The following is a 16092-nucleotide window of genomic DNA, read 5'->3' on the forward strand; positions in this document are numbered from 1 at the left end:
GTCATGGGTTCTAATTCCCACTCTGCCGCTCACCAGCTGTGTGACCCTGGGCAAGTCACATAACTTCTCTGTGCCTCAGTTACCTCATCTGTAAAATGGGGATTGAAGACTATGAGCCCTATGTGGGACAACCTGATTACCTTGTATCTACCCCAGCGCTTAGAACAGTGCTTGGCACATAATAAGCACTTAACAAATACCAACATTATTATTATTATTATTAAGCACTATATTCACGCCCACCCCACAGCACTAAATGTACATATCCTTATATTTCATTGGACATGTTTACCAGCTATGTTGTATTGTACTCTCCCAAGTGCTTAGTACAGTGCTCTGCAAAAAGTAAGCACTCAATAAATAGAATTGATTAACTTTACTAATTCCATATTTGCAAATTTTTATAGCATCTGTTTCTCCCTGTGGATTGTAAGCACCTTATGAGCAGAGTTATTTTCTAGCAATTCTACTGTATTACACTTTCCCAAGTTCATAATACAGTGCTCTATACACAGTAAGTGGACAATAAAATATCATAATTGATTGGCTGATATGAAGATGTTCATAGATTACCCTTATTTTCTTATTCATAACTATTTAAAAATACCTTTACTGGATCATTCTCATCCAATTACATGTGTGATCTCTGCTAGTGTATTCCATCTAACATACCAAACTCTCCCTCTAATATGTATTATATGTCTCCTACTATTAATTTATGCAAACCTCTTTTAAGCCTACTAATCTTTCTGTCCTGCACTATTTCTGTGATAACAGATGTCATGTGTATTCTATCAGCTCTGTGAAAAAGTTTCATATATTTTAGTCAATTACCAGTGGAAAGAGCCCGGGCTTCGGAGTCAGAGGTCAAGAGTTCCACTCCCGGCTCTGCCACTTGTCAGCTGTGTGACTGTGGGCAAGTCACTTAACTTCTCTGTGCCTCAGTTCCCTCATCTGTAAAATGGGGATTAAAAGTGTGTGAGCCCTACGTGGGACAACCTGATTACCCTGTATCTCCCCCAGCGCTTAGAACAGTGCTCGGCACCTAGTAAGCGCTTAACAAATACCAAATTATTATTAATAATAATAATAATAATTATTATTATTATGGTACTTTTAAGTGCTTACTTTGTGCCAAGTACTGTTCTAAACGCTGGAGTTTACACTTTGAATCCCCATTTTTACAGATGAGGTAATTGAGTTTCAGAGAAGTCAAGTGACTTGCCCAAGGTCACAGAGCAGACAAGTGGTGGAGCTGGGATTAGAACCCAAGTCCTTCTGACTCACAGACCCATGCTCTATCCACTAAACTATGCTGCTGTGCCCCATTTTAATTCATTCATTCAATCATATTTATTGAGTGCTTACTGTGTGCAGAGAATTGTACTAAGCACTTGGAAAGTACAATTCAGCAACAAATAGAGACAATCCCCACCCAACAATGGGCTCACAGTCTAGAAATAGTGTTGTAGGATTCCCCCACCTGATTAGTCTTTCAACTTTACAAAATGTCCTTGTGCTTCAGACCAGTCATTTGAGACTTCAGTTTATGACTGGAAATTGATAGCCCAGAGCCCATTATCATGTTGTCGTCATGTTGATTATTTTCCACTTGCTCTCTTACTCTTAGATTCGATATTGAAATTGTTCTTACATGTAAAATTTTTCTGAAAAAAAAATTGGTTCTTAAAATATCTTTAATAAACTTAAGGTAAATAATTAAAAGTTTATTCCATCTTTTCAATGATTAAAGATTAAATGAAATTAGATTCAGAGATTAAAAAATTACTATTTGACAATTCCAGGTTCATTTAACGATCCAAAGTACACAGCATTCTAAATGCATGGGGCTCTGTATTTCCACATTTTATACCTAGACATGTTGATCTTCACTTTCTTAGCCAAATTTGCTTAGCAATTACCAGAGACCTCACCTGTTCTTGTGTCAAATGCTTTTGTAAAGTCAGTGAACCCAGTATAGAGGTCTTGGGCTCGTTCTCTGCAGTTTTCCTGCATCGGTTGTGCTGTTAATATAACCGCTGTGCTGTTATGTGGTCTGAAGCCACATTATGATTCAGGAATGGTACACAGCTGATTACAGCATGGCTCAGTGGAAAGAGCCCGGGCTTGGGAGTTAGAGGTCACGGGTTCGAATTCCGGCTCCGTCACTTGTCAGCTATGTGACTGTGGGCAAGTCACTTAACTTCTCTGGGCCTCAGTTACTTCATCTGTAAAATGGGGATTAACTGTGAGCCTCACGTGGGACAACCTGATTACCCCGTATCTACCCCAGCGCTTAGAACAGTGCTTTGCACATAATAAGCGCTTAACAAATACCAACATTATTATTATTATCATAAGTTTTTTCAGTAAAGAACAAAATATTTTGAACAATCAGTTCATCACTATTGAGCAACTGTCACACCAGTGCATGTCCTCCGGGTATTAATGAGAAGAATAACAATGCTGATAATAATGGTATTTGTTGAGCACTTATTATGTGTCAATCACTGCTTTAAAGCTGGGACTTAGTGACTTAAGTGACTTCTCAAGGTCACACAGCAGACAAATGGAAGGCAGGACTAGAACCCAGGTCCTTCTGATTGCCAGGCTGGTGTTCTATCTACTAGGCCACGCTGCTTCTATTCTTCCAAATGCCTAATGCAGTGCCATTATACAGTAAATATTCCGCAAATACGATTGATTCTCCCTGGTCCCTTTCCAAATACAAAAGCATTTCAACACCTACAGGAGCACAAATGCTTCCACATTCACCATGTTGAGTAGGAGCTATTCAACTTAGCTACTGATGATACACAGAGCATCAAATTTAGAGACACAAGAAAAGGAAGGTGTTGAAATATCAGCACCAGCTGTGTACAGAGTAAACTACTAGCCAGTTAGTAGTTTAGTGGCCAAGCTGGGTAAGAATGTGGGGTGAGAAAGCTATGGAACCAGAAAGGACTACAGCAAAGAATCACAAAGAAAGGTTCTGTAGGTGAGCGCAGCGTGGCTCAGGAGAAGCAGCGTGGCTCAGTGGAAAGAGCACGGGCTTTGGAGTCAGGGCTCATGAGTTCGAATCCCAGCTCTGCCACTTGTCGGCTGTGTGACTGTGGGCAAGTCACTTAACTTCTCCGTGCCTCAGTTCCCTCATCTGTAAAATGGGGATTAAGACTGTGAGCCCCACGTGGGACAACCTGATTCCCCTATGTCTACCCCAGCGCTTAGAACAGTGCTCGGCACATAGTAAGCGCTTAACAAATACCAACATTAGTAAAGGAGCTGGAGGAAAGCAAGGGAGTTAACTGACAGTAGAACAAAAGCAGGAACCAGGAAGAAGTTAGAACTGCAGTCAGGAGCCAGGGAAAAATATCTTTGGGTGATTGGAGGATGGAAAATGGGAGAAGGAGGGGAGAAGACAGGAAGTTGAGCGCAATGTAGGTGTAAAAACAGCTGCGGTGAAAGTTACAGAGGACCACAGTTAGTTTAGCTGTTGCTGTGTGGGAACTACAAGAGGACATGAGGGCAGAATTCAACAAAGACATGGAGAAACAGAATGTCAAAAAATGTGAAAGGACAGTTGACCAGTGAGAAACCTTTACAGTAGACAAACCAACCTGGAATGCAGCAATCGAAGAAAAGATCATTTATGTTGGACAAAGGCTTCAAAAATACTGGCATATCAAATACAGGTTTCAAAAGAAAGACTAGGAATTTTAGAGGAAAAACCCCATTAGTCTTGCAAGGGAATTCCTTTAGACAAAACCAACAGAAGGCACTGTCAGTCATGCATTGATCTTTTTAGCAATAATTGCACATATGAAATAGAGTTCTCCATTACCTATGTGAGTGTAGAACAGGTATATAAAATATTGTCTTTTAACACATTAAATTAATATTAACATCTATATTATTATTAATATCCATATTAATACCCATGAGTACATTCAGGCTTTAGAATCGAATTTTTTTCATTTTTATTTTTTTGTTATGGTATTTGTTAAGTGCTTGCTATGTTCCAGGCACTGTTCTAAGTGTGGAATGGATACAAAATAATCAAGTTGGACATAGTCCACGGCCCACATGGGGCTCACAGTCTTAATCCCCACTTTACACATGAGATCACTGAAACACAAAGAAGTTAAGGAACATGCTCAAGTTCACACAGCAGATGGAACCAGAATTAGAACCCCGATCCTTCTGATTCCCGGGCCTGTGCTCTATCCACTAGGCAACACTGCTTCTGCTGATCATACTGGAGTATTTGAATTGATCTTTGAAAAGTTGTTTTTAACATTTTATATGCTTTGTGACCTCATGTACCCCAGAATCCAGATGTAATGATGGGACCAAGAATGTAGCAATAAGTTGATACAAATTTGGAGACTCAGTGGTGGAAGGGAAAAACTCAGCTTAATGCTACTAAGATAGAGAAATGGTCTGATTAAATGATTAAATCATAAAGGAGAGAATAAGAACTGAGGCAAAAGATTTCTAAGAGCTAGGGACAAAAAGAAGGGCATTTCCAGACTGAATAATTGATTTGTTTATATTAATGTCTGTCTCCCCCTCTTGACTGTAAACAAGTTATGGGCAGGGAATGTGTCTACCAACTCTGGTAGAGAATTCTTCTCTCCCAAGCATTTACTAGTGTTCTTTTATTCAATCATATTTATTGAGCCCTTACTGTGTGCAGAGTGCTTGGAAAGTACAATTCAGCAATAAAGAGAGACAATCCCTGCCCCCACCAGGCTTACTTGATGCAGTAAAAAAGTGTTCAATAAATGTGTTTGTTTCAGTCAGAGAGGAGAGTAGTAGGGAAAGTACAAGAGTGTGGAGAAGGGCTGGAAGACTGCTGTGACCTTCCAGGAAGGCAGGAATTTCTTTGGATTGTATGGATAGCCATATAGTGCATTAGTCCAGAATGGTAGAGGAAAAAGAATGGCAGATTGGGAGGAGGAATCTTATTTTTCAAACCTGGATTCAGGGACTATAAACTGGAATGATATGGTGCAAAGGGGTCTAATCACTGCCATGTATGCCATGGGCATGTAGGAATCCTGTTGGAAGAGAATGAGGATAAACAATGATCCCCCCACCTTCTGCCTCTGAGTTGATAGTTACCAGAACTGGTTCTGACATAGAACTGTGGTGATGACTTGACAAATGTAGTTTGAACATTTAGTTTTGAAAGGCTTATTCTTAAAAGTAGAGATGTCATGTTGCCTTATTTTCAGTTTTGCTAAACTGAAGGATGAGTAGTTTCCCTAATCATTTATACCTATCACATTCTACTTGGATTATTGTATTTACATTTTATCCCACTAATCATTCAACTCCTTTTCTTGAAATATGTTAATGCCCTCAATAATATTTAAAGGAGCTTTAAGATTGAAAATCAATCCAGTGTTGAGAGAAGTTTATTGACTTCCTATGAAACAACAAATCAAATTTTTTTCCTTTGCCTACATATAAATTTCTCTGCGGTCTTTAGAGTATTTTTTATGCTATTATGGATTTCCAAATGAATATGCAATGATGAATAAATTTCAAAGTAGAAAAATGTTTTAGATATAATCAATCTACTGTAATTATTTTTAAGACACAATAACACAATCGGGTTATTGTCTATATGTCATATGATGGAAAAAAACCTGGAGAATAATCATGATTCTGCTGTAGCCCATAATGTCAAATAATTGCCACTTGATAGGTTTCATCTCTCAATAATGATAATGCCAGTGAATAGCAGGATGACATCCATAACATTAAAATGTGTGAATCAGTCAGTCAATCAGTAGTAATTATTAAGGGCCTAATGTGTGCAGATCATTGTACTAAATAATGAAGAGCAGCTTGATCTAGTGGAAGAGCATAGGCCTGGGAATCAGAGAACCTGGATTCTAATTCTGACTCTTCCACTTACCTAGTGTGTGGCACTGGGCAAATCACTTTACTTTGTGCATCAGTTTCCTCATCTGTAAAATGGGGATTTGAATTTAGTACTCTGTTTTGCACGCATTGAGGACTTAACAAATATCAAACCCAACAAAATGCTTCTGCATGACAATAGAAATGGGAGTCTCATTTTTGTTGACTTATCTGCTCTCAAGCAAATACTATAATCTAAAAAATGACCATATAGTTTAGCTATCATTTTTGAGTGCTATACTGTGTATATATTAAATGCAACAAAGGAGGAAAAGGGTAGTATAGAAAGAAGAGCACTTTCTAGGAACTGTACTAAAGTCTGGATTAGATACATGTCCTTGTCTGACGTTGGGCTTACTGACTTAGTGCCCATTTTACAGATGAGGTAACTGAGGCAGAGAGGATTAAAGTGATTTGTCCAGACAAGTGGCTGTGCCAGGATTAGAACCCAGGTCCTCTGACTCCTAGGACCATGTTTTTTCTGTTAGCCATGCTTCTTCTCATACCAGCTTGGGTTCTAAACCCAGCTCTGACATGAACATTCATTCATTCAATAGTATTTATTGAGCGCTTACTATGTGCAGAGCACTGTACTAAGCGCTTGGGATGAACAAGTCGGCAACAGATAGAGACAGTCCCTGCCGTTTGACGGGCTTACAGTCTAATCGGGGGAGACGGACAGACAAGAACAATGGCACTAAACAGCGTCAAGGGGAAGAACATCTCGTAAAAACAATGGCAACTAAATAGAATCAAGGCGATGTACAATTCATTAACAAAATAAATAGGGTAACGAAAATATATACAGTTGAGCGGACGGGTACAGTGCTGTGGGGATGGGAAGGGAGAGGTGGAGGAGCAGAGGGAAAAGGGGAAAATGAGGCTTTAGCTGCAGAGAGGTAAAGGGGGGATGGCAGAGGGAGTAGAGGGGGAAGAGGAGCTCAGTCTGGGAAGGCCTCTTGGAGGAGGTGATTTTTAAGTAAGGTTTTGAAGAGGGAAAGAGAATCAGTTTGGCGGAGGTGAGGAGGGAGGGCGTTCCAGGACCGCGGGAGGACGTGACCCAGGGGTCGACGGCGGGATAGGCGAGACCGAGGGACGGCGAGGAGGTGGGTGGCAGAGGAGCGGAGCGTGCGGGGTGGGCGGTAGAAAGAGAGAAGGGAGGAGAGGTAGGAAGGGGCAAGGTGATGGAGAGCCTTGAAGCCTAGAGTGAGGAGTTTTTGTTTGGAGCGGAGGTCGATAGGCAACCACTGGAGTTGTTTAAGAAGGGGAGTGACATGCCCAGATCGTTTCTGCAGGAAGATGAGCCGGGCAGCGGAGTGAAGAATAGACCGGAGCGGGGCGAGAGAGGAGGAAGGGAGGTCAGAGAGAAGGCTGACACAGTAGTCTAGCCGGGATATAACGAGAGCCCGTGATCACATGGATCACATGCCATGTGATCCTAAGCTAGTCACTTAACTTTTCTGTGTCTCAGTTTCCTCAATTATAAAATGGGGGCTCAGAACCTCTTCTCCCTCCTACTTAGTCTGTGAGCTCCATGTGGGACAGGGACACTGACTGACCTGATTGACTGGTATTTAGCCCAGCTATTAGAACAATGCTTGAAATCAATCAATCAATCATATATATTGAGTGTTTACTGTGTGCAGAGCACTGTACTAAGCACTTGGGAGAGTACAATACAGCAATATAACAAACACATTCCCCACCCACAGCAAGCTTACAGGCTAGAGATACATAGTAAGTGCTTAACAAATACCATATACTTGGATGAGTGCGATAGATATAGGAGACTAGGTCCTTGCCCACCAAGACTTTATAATCTATTGGGGAGACAAACCCATAATAATATGCAGATAGAAAGGTGAAGAACTTAAATATGAAAACATGCTAAAGGTGTAAAAGGGTAACAAGAATTAACACTAGACAACCCCAATCAGATGAAGATCCTCACGACAAAAAGCCAAAAAGGTATTTCAATAGCAAGGTGTATTAGATAGCTAGAAGCAGATGAGCAGTGGAAAATTGTAGTACATAGTGAATTTTCAAGTCATAATTGTCATTTGGCAAGATTTCTGGATATGAACCTCACAGTAGGGACACAATTTTTTAGAAAATATGTGCCTGCACAGACACAACCTATTTTTATTTTCAGTCATCCCATAGAACTGCTACTGAAAATACAAGTAAAACAAAGCCCCTTTCATTAGCTAACTATCTTTAGGGCCATTGAAACATTTTCATTCCAATTCTGGTATTCTGTTCATTCCAATGTTACTTTTACTTTGTGGATATGTGGCCAGATTATTGTTAAGTATAATCTCTGCTATTTTTTCTTTTTTAGCCACTGAATCTGACATGCAATATTATGATCTCCTTTCTATTCCTGCCTAAAGGGATAAACCAAGACAATAGAAATGTAAAGTTACCCACTGAGGATGGGAGAATTTGTTCCTCTGCTGCAATAACACTGATTGCATGATCAGGATACACAGATGCACTGCACAATATTGATGGTAATACTGTCAGAGCAGTGCTTTTTTGAGACATGCTGTCATAGTATTTATTTGGCTCTTACTATGTGCAGAACATTTATTTAATCATTTTTACTGAGTGCTTACTGTGTGCAGAGCACTGTACTAAGTGCTTGCACAGTACCAAGTGTATGGGAAAATACATACACTTAATTGACATGAGTTGGAAAGCACAATTCCTGCCCTCAAGGAACTTCCAGTCTAGTTTAGGAGACAGAATCAAAATAATTTATAGTAGAAGAAAATAAAAAGGGATATGAATATGAGTAATGGTTTCAATAATATAAATATATATGTAAGTTAATTGTATGCATATATATACACATATATGAATATAAGTTAATTGTATGAATGCATAGGTGTATACTTGAAGCAAAAGTGCTAATGTGGTATTTGTAAGATATGAGCTGGTGAGAAGAAAAATTCAATCTATCAATCAATCAAGTCACGGGGGCATTTATTGATGCTGACTCAATGCTAAGCATTGTAATTAGGTCTTGGAAGACATATAGCAGGCAATATAGCCCCACAGCTTTGTCTTCAAAGAGCTTACAATTTAGTGTGAGGCATAGACAAATATTACTGACAAATAATACTACTACTAATAATAATGTTGGTATTTAAACTCTTACTATGTGCAGAGCACTGTTCTAAGCACTGGGGTAGATACAGGGTAATCAGGTTGTTCCACGTGAGGCTCACAGTTAGTACCCATTTTACTGATGAGGTAACTGAGGCCCAGAGAAGTTAAGTGACTTGCCCACAGTCCCACAGCTGACAAGTGGCAGAGCTGGGAACCCATGACCTCTGACTCCCAAGCCTGGGCTCTTTCCACTGAGCCATGCTACTTCTCGAATAATGAAAAATAATAATGAAATAATGAAAGCTTAAGGATATATCAGGAAGCAGTGTGCTTCACGGGTGTGTTTCTGGGGCTAGAAAAGGGATTTAGTTTTGTAAGCCAAGAATGGGTGGGGAATGGACGGCTGAGATACCATGTATATAGCCAAAATTTATTTATTCATATTAATATCTGTCCTCCCCTCTAGACTATTGTAAGCTCGTTGTGGGCATGGAATATGTCTATTGTTTTATTGTACTCTCCCAAGCTCTTAATTAATTTAGCTCTGCACACAAGTAGGTTCTCAATAAATACGATTAAATGAATGAATGGATAGCCTTGTCTGTTCAGGTTTTGGGTGGCTGGCTTTATGACCCTGCTCCAGTTATAAGCATTTGTAAGGTGATCAGTCAATCAATTAGTGGGATTTATTGAGTCCTTACAACATTCAGAACACTGTACTAAACATTTGGGAGAGTATAATACAACAGAAAAGATAACAAATGGCGTGCTTACATAGGTCATTTCCAGTTTCCAATCCAAGGTACTTACATACCTGCAGAGAGATGAAATTGTTTTTCTGACCCGGGGTAGTGGCGTAGGTTTAGAGAACCATTCCAGCCCACAGTGGGAATTTTTAAAGAAGGAAACATCCTAATTCATTTCTTTCTAGGGAGTTTTTGACTCCAGTAGTTGGGCCCATCTGGCCACTCTGAGCTAGGTTGGCTGGGATTCCCATTTATATTAGCACTTCAGTTTTTATCTGCTCTAACCGCTGTCTGGCGCCAATTCAGAGCTGGGCCATTTTCAGTCTGTTTTTAAATTTTTGGCACTGAGCCCTCACCTCCTCTCCCCTTTTTCTCCTCTGTTTTCCTCTCTCCTACTTCTTCTCCTCTCCCTTACCCTCTTCTTCCCCTTCAATCTCAATCAATGGCTTTTTTGAGTTATTATCATATGTAGAGCACTGTACTAAGTGCTTAGCAGAGCATAATACAACAGAGTTGGTAGACTCATTCCCTGCTGCCACCATCACATGGCGATGGGTTTGAGGTCTATGTGGTAATGAAGAGACTGGGGTAAAAAAAGGCTGATCCAAGCAAGATTTATTCTACCTAATTGAACCTCCCTTTCAAGAGGAATATACTTATTTTAGTTACTCAAGCAGCGTGGCTCAGTAGAAAAAGCCCGGGCTTGGGAATCAGAGGTCTTGGGTTCTAAACCCAGATCTGCCGCTTGCCAGCTGTGTGACTTAGGGCAAGTTACAATATCGCCAAGATCCGCCCTTTCCTCTCCACCTAAATGGCTACCTTACTGCTACAGGCTCTCGTTATATCCCGGCTAGACTACTGTGTCAGCCTTCTCTCTGATCTCCCTTCCTCCTCTCTCGCCCCGCTCCAGTCTATTCTTCACTCCACTGCCCAGCTCATCTTCCTGCAGAAACATTCTGGGCATGTCACTCCGCTTCTTAAACACCTCCAGTGGTTGCCTATCAACCTCCGCTCAAAACAAAAACTCCTCACTCTAGGCTTCAAGGCTCTCCATCACCTTGCCCCTTCCTACCTCTCCTCCCTTCTCTCTTTCTACTGCCCACCCTGCACGCTCCGCTCCTCTGCCGCCCACCTCCTCACCGTCCCTCCGTCTCACCTATCCCGTCGTCGACCCCTGGGCCACGTCCTCCTGCGGTCCTGGAATGCCCTCCCTCCTCACCTCCGACAATCTAATTCTCTTCCCCTCTTCAAATCCCTATTTAAAGCTCACCTCCTCCAAGAGGCCTTCCCAGACTGAGCTCCCTCCTTTTTCCCTCTGCTCTCTCTACCCCTCCTTCACCTCTCCACAGCTAAACCCTCTTCTCCACCCCCTTCCCTCTCCTTCTCCCCCTCTCTCCTACCACCCCCTCAGCACTGTACTCGTCCGCTCAACTGTATATACCTTCATCACCCTATATATTTTGTTAAATGAGATGTACATCACCCTGATTCTATATATTTGCCATTGTTTTTATGAGATGTTCTTCCCCTTGACTCTATTTATTGCCACAGTTCTTGTCTGCTTGTCTCCCCCGATTAGACTGTAAGCCCGTCAAAGGTCAGGGACTGTCTCTATCTGTTGCCGATTTGTACATTCCAAGCGCTTAGTACAGTGCTCTGCACATAGTAAGTGCTCAATAAATACTATTGAATGAAAGTCGCAACTTCTCTTGCCTCAGTTACCTCAACTGTAAAATGGGGATGAAAACTTTGAGCCCTACATGGGACAACCTGATTACCTTGTATCCCCCCTGTGCTTAGAACAGTGCTTTGAACATAGTAAGTGCTTGACAAATACCACCACTATTATTATTTCTACATATGGCAAATTGAACTTCCCTCTCAGGAGGAATACACTTAATGGTGGCTCGCACATGGTGAACCAACTAGCCTCAACCATGAATGCTTCCCACTCAGAAAAAATTGACTTAAGCATTACTTGCACATAGTGAAGCATGTAGCTTCCACCACAAATGGTTCCAACTTGGGAGGAATCCATTTATGTGTGACGAAGCTCCCTAGTTTACATACCTAGAAGTGTTCAGTGGAATACTCACCCGTTCCACGGTCCCTCACTTGGTGCAGACAGAGCAGGTATCTCATGCTTTGGGCAGAGATGACATGCAGCCAGCTGCTGCCAATCACAGTCCACTGTCCAGAACATTGGAGGTGGCAAATATTTATCACCTGTCCTTTCTGGCCACTCAGGCTTTTAGTTTCTGCTTCTCCAATTTCCATCCCCCTCCCGACAACATACCTTATTTTATTGAAATGGGGGTGAGGGACACCTTCTGTATTCCTGGCCTGGGATATCTATCTAGCAGTTTTGGTTGCAGGGGCAGTGTCCTTCCTGCACTTCTGGGTTCCATTTTGCTGGCTTGTGCAGTCACTAGATAATGTTTGATCTTGAGATGATGGGTGCCCTTGTTCTCAGTGGGACACCTGCCCATAAGGAACTTGCAGGCTGGAGGAGGAGAAAGACATTACAGTAAATAAGAAATAAGTACTAAGTACTGGGGGGCTGAGGATGGGGTGAATATCAAGTGCTGAAAGGTACAATTCCAAGTGAAAATGTGACAGGGAAGGGAGAGTGAATAGGGAAAATGAGGGCTTATTCAGAGAACACACATTGGAAGGACATGTAATTTTAGTAGATTTTGAAAGTGGGACAATCAATTGTATATAAAGTGGAAGAGAGTTGGGGCCAGAGGAGACTTGGGCAAGGGGTCGGTGACAAGATATACAAGATCAAGGTACAATGGGTAGGTTGCCATTAGAGGACTGACGTTGGCATCGGGTTGAAGAAGGAAAGCAGTGAAGTAAGGTAGAAAAGAGTTGATTGAGTGTCTTAAAGCCAATGGTAAGGAGTTCCTGTTTTGTGAAGAAGTGGGTGGGCAACCAGTGGAGGTTCTTGGTGAGTAGAAAGACATAGACTGAACAGTACTGTAGAAAGATAACCTGGGCAGCAGAGTGAAGTATAGACAGGAGTGAGAAGAGACAGAAGACAAGGAGGTCAACAAGAAGGCTAATGGAATAGTCAAAGTGGAATGTAAGTGCTTGAATCAGGGTGGTAACAGTTTGGATGAAGAGGAACGGTAAGATTCTATAGATGTTGTAAAGGTAGAACCAACAGGATGTGGTGACAGATTTTGTGGGTAAAATGAGAGGAGTTGAGATAATCAGTGGTATTTATTGAGTGCTTATTGTGTTCAGTGCACTGTACTAAGTGTTTGGTTGAGTACAAAATAACAGATTTGGTAGACAGATTCCCTGCTCACAAGGAGTACAGTCTAGAGTGGGAGACAGACATTAATATAAATAGAATATAGATATGACATAGTGCTGAGGAGGGAGGGAGTAATGGGAACAATTCAGGGAGATGAAGAAGTGAGTGGGGGAAGTGGCTTAGGGAATATCTCTTGGAGGAGATGTGCTTTGAAAGATAATGTGAAGGTTAAGGGCTTTTGAAACAAGGAGGTTAGTTGGTATTGTCCACAGTGATGGGAAAGACAGGGAGAGGCCAGAGTTTGCTGGGAGTGTGAGTTCTGTTTTAGACAAATCATTTTTGAAGTGTCAGCAGGATATCCAAGTAGAGATTTCCTGAAATCAGGAGAAAATATATGACTGCAGAGAAGGAGAAAGACCAGGACAACAGATGTAGATTTGGGAATCACCTGCACAGAGCTGGTAGTTGAAGCCATGGAGCGAATGAGTTCTCTAATGCAAGGGTTAGGGTCAAGATAGATGAGATCTGGATAGAATGGGTACGATGGTGTTAGAAAAGGAAATGAACATGCTGGTTACAGTAGAAAATCAGCAAGATAAGATAGGAGAAAAATAGATTAAGTGCTTTAAAGCCTATAAATATAACAGAGAAATAAAGTAGAAGGGAAAGAGTTATTGAGTGCCTGAAAGCCAGTAGTAAGGTTTGATGTGGTGGTGGATGGGCAACCACTGGAGGTTCTGGAAGAGTGGGAAACATGTACTGAATTTTGTTTCATAAAAATAATCTAGGTAGCAGAGTGAAGTATGGACTGCATGAAGAATGGACCACAGAGCGGAGAGAAAGTAAACAGGGAAATCATAGAGCATAGGCCTGGCAGCTAGCTCTGCCACTTGCCTGCTCTGTGTCCCTGGGCAAGTCACTTCATTTCTCCGTGCCTGTAAAATGGGAATTGAGACTGTGAGCTTCATGTAGGTCAAAGACTGTGTCCAACCTGATTAGTTCACATCTACCCCAGTGCTTAATGCATGACACATACATAGTAAGCACTATATATATATGTAAATATGTATGTATATATATATATATTTTTTTTTTTGAGAAGCAACATGGTCGAGTGGATAGCACAGGTCTGGGAGTCATAAGGAACTGGGTTCTAATCCTGGTTCTGCCACTTGTCTGCACACAGCAGACTTTGAGACTGCTGACTTTGTGACTTTGGAGAAGTAACTAAATTTCTCTGAGCCTTATTGTCCTCACCTGTAAAATGGGATGCCTGTTCCGCTTCCTACTTAGAATGTGAGCCCCACAAGGGACAGGGACTTATAGTTCATTAATTTATACCTACCCCAGTGCTTAGAACAGTGTTTGACAAATTATTAGTGCTTAACAAATACCATTAAAAAAAGTGGTATAGAATAAGTGCTTGGGTCAATGCTGTAGCACTTTGGATTGAGAGAAACAGGTGGATTTTAGTGATGCTGTGAAGGTAAAAGTGACAAGATATGGTCACATTAAATATGTGGGTTGTATGAGGGAGATAGGTTAGGGAAAATGCCGAGGTTTTGGACCTGTGAAACAGGGAAGTTGTTGGTGCTTCCTACAATGATGAGGGAAGACAGGGTTTGGGGGAGGAAGATGGGAGGTTCTCTTTTGGATTTGTTAAGTTTGAGGTATCCGTGAGGCATCCAAGTATAGAGGTCCTGGCAGCAGAAGTAAATGTAAGACTACAGAAGAGAGAGGTCAGGACTGGAGATGCTCATTCATTCAATAGTATTTATTGAGTGATTACTATGTGCAGACCACTGTACTAAGCACTTGAAATATACACTTCGGCAACAGATAGAGACAACCCCTGCCCATTGACAGGCTTACAGTCTAATCGGGGGAAACAGACAAAAACATTAGCAATAAATAGAATCAAGGGGATGTACATCTTATTAAAATAAATAGTGTAATAAAAATATATACAAATGAGCAGATGAGTACAGTGCTGAGGGAAGGGAAGGGAGAGGGGGAGGAGCAGAGGGAAAGGGAGGAAAGGGGGCTTAGCTGAGGGGAGGTGAAGGGGTGGGCAGAGAGGCAGAAGAGGGAGCTGAGGGAAAAGGGGAAGCTCAGTCTGGGAAGGCCTCTTGGAGGAGGTGAGCTCTCAGTAGGGCTTTGAAGAGGAGAAGAGAGTTAGTTTGGTGGAGGTGAGGAGGGAAGGCATTCCAGGACAGTGGGAGGACATGGGCCAGGGGTCGAGGACGGGATAGGCGAGAACGGGGGACAGTGAAGACGTGGGCAGCAGAGGAGCGGAGCATGTGGGGTGGGCAGTAGAAAGAGAGAAGGGAGGAGAGGTTGGAGGGGGCAAGGTGATGGAGAGCCTTGAAGCCTAGAGTGAGAAGTTTCTGTTTCGTGCGGGGGTTGATAGGCAACCATTGGAGGTTTTTAAGAAGGGGAGTGACATGCTCAGAGCGTTTCTGCAAGAAGATGAGCCGGGCAGCGGAATGAAGAATAGATTGGAGTGGGGAGACGCAGGGGTGAGGGAGATCAGAGAGAAGGCTGACACAGTAATCCAGCTGGGATATTATGAGAGCCTGTACCAGTAAGATAGCTGTTTGGGCAGAGAGGAAAGGGCAGATTTTGATGATATTATAAAGGGAAGACCGGCAGGTCTTGGTGATGGATTGGATGTGTGGGGTGAATGAGAGAGCCGAGTCGAGGATGACACCAAGGTTGCGGGCTTGAGAGATGGGAAGGATGGTCAAAACATCCACAGTGATAGGGAAGTCAGGAAGAGGACAGGGGTTGGGAGGGAAGATAAGGAGCTCAGTTTTGGACATAATGAGTTTTAGGTGGTGGGCAGACATCCAGGTGGAGACGTCCTGGAGGCAGGAGGAAATGCGAGCCTGAAGGGAGAGGGTGAGTACAGGGCAGAGATGTAGATTTGTATGTTATCTGTATAGAGATGATAGTTGAAGCCATGGGAGCGAATGAGTTCACCAAGGGAGTAAGCGTAGATGAAGAACAGAAGAGGGCCAAGAACTGATCCTTGAG

The sequence above is a fragment of the Ornithorhynchus anatinus genome, chromosome 2, assembly GCF_004115215.2.
Source record: "Ornithorhynchus anatinus isolate Pmale09 chromosome 2, mOrnAna1.pri.v4, whole genome shotgun sequence".
Taxonomy (NCBI): domain Eukaryota; kingdom Metazoa; phylum Chordata; class Mammalia; order Monotremata; family Ornithorhynchidae; genus Ornithorhynchus; species Ornithorhynchus anatinus.